Source organism: Lathyrus oleraceus, chromosome 1 (genome assembly GCF_024323335.1).
Source record: "Lathyrus oleraceus cultivar Zhongwan6 chromosome 1, CAAS_Psat_ZW6_1.0, whole genome shotgun sequence".
NCBI classification, from domain to species: Eukaryota; Viridiplantae; Streptophyta; class Magnoliopsida; order Fabales; family Fabaceae; genus Lathyrus; species Lathyrus oleraceus.
In genome coordinates this window covers 269,400,295-269,401,416 of record NC_066579.1, presented here as the reverse complement: position 1 = coordinate 269,401,416, position 1,122 = coordinate 269,400,295, and positions in this window count along the sequence as shown.

The window sequence follows — 1,122 nt, the reverse complement described above, 5'->3', positions numbered from 1 at the left end:
CATCCTTTCCATCCTTCTTTTTAACCTTTCGTTGAGAAGTTTCTCATTACCTTTTGTTTGAGAAATCATATCCATCTTCATGCGTCTTTTTAACCATTCATTGAGAATGTTCTCATTACCTTTTGTATGAGAATCTCATCCCCATCTTCCTTCTTAACCTTTGGTTAAGAAGTTCTCACTACCTTTTGTGTCAGAATCCCCAACAAACCTTGTGTAGGAATTCTCGCTACTTCTTGTACGAGGATTTCATTTCCATTAACCTTTTGTTAAGGAGTTTCTCACTACCTTTGTGTGAGAAATTCGACTATTTTTCTTCTTAACCTTTTGTTTGGAAGATCCATCTTCTTGTGCAAAGGAGTCGTTACTACCTGTTGTGGGAGAAAATCATATTCCCCAACGAGGTTGTCCCTAATTTTCATTTTCTGCTTAACCTTTTGTTAAGGAGTTCTCATCACCATTTGTGTGAGAAGTCTATCCATCTGATTTTCTTAACTGAATTTGAAGATTTCCTTTCTCTTTCTATTGAGTCGTTGCTACCTGTAGTACGAGAAGGTCGCTTCTCTATTGAGTTACTTTCCTTTTGCAAGATGTCTCTCTACCTTTTACAGGGGATCTCATTTCAATTCTGTATATCCACCGATACTTGCCTTTTTCCAACACCTGTTTCTTTTACCTTTGTGGAATCCTGCGGGAATACCTCGATCATCGGTTACATGCCAAAACTTGCTAGTGGGGGCAAGAATGATAAAAGAAAAAGAAAAAACAACATATGGAAAAGAAAAGAATGAGAAAAGAAAGGCTAAGAGAAACACTAAAATCATCGATCATACTGCATTAGCATATGGCATACTTCATGCATATCTAACTTCTCATACAATACCCATCTACCTGATAACTTTCCAATCCCCAGCAGCTGCCTTGCACAAAGATAGTTTTTTCATTCCATACCCAGTAAAGAGACTCTTGGCGACCTATATTCACATTCCATTCCATTTGTTCTTGGTGGGAAAATTTCCCGATATTCTAGTATTTAATTCCCTCCTACCTTGATTGTTCGTAAGTCATTGCTATCCGTACATTCAGGTCCGAGAAGATTAAATAGGGGCAATTGTCATACCCCAA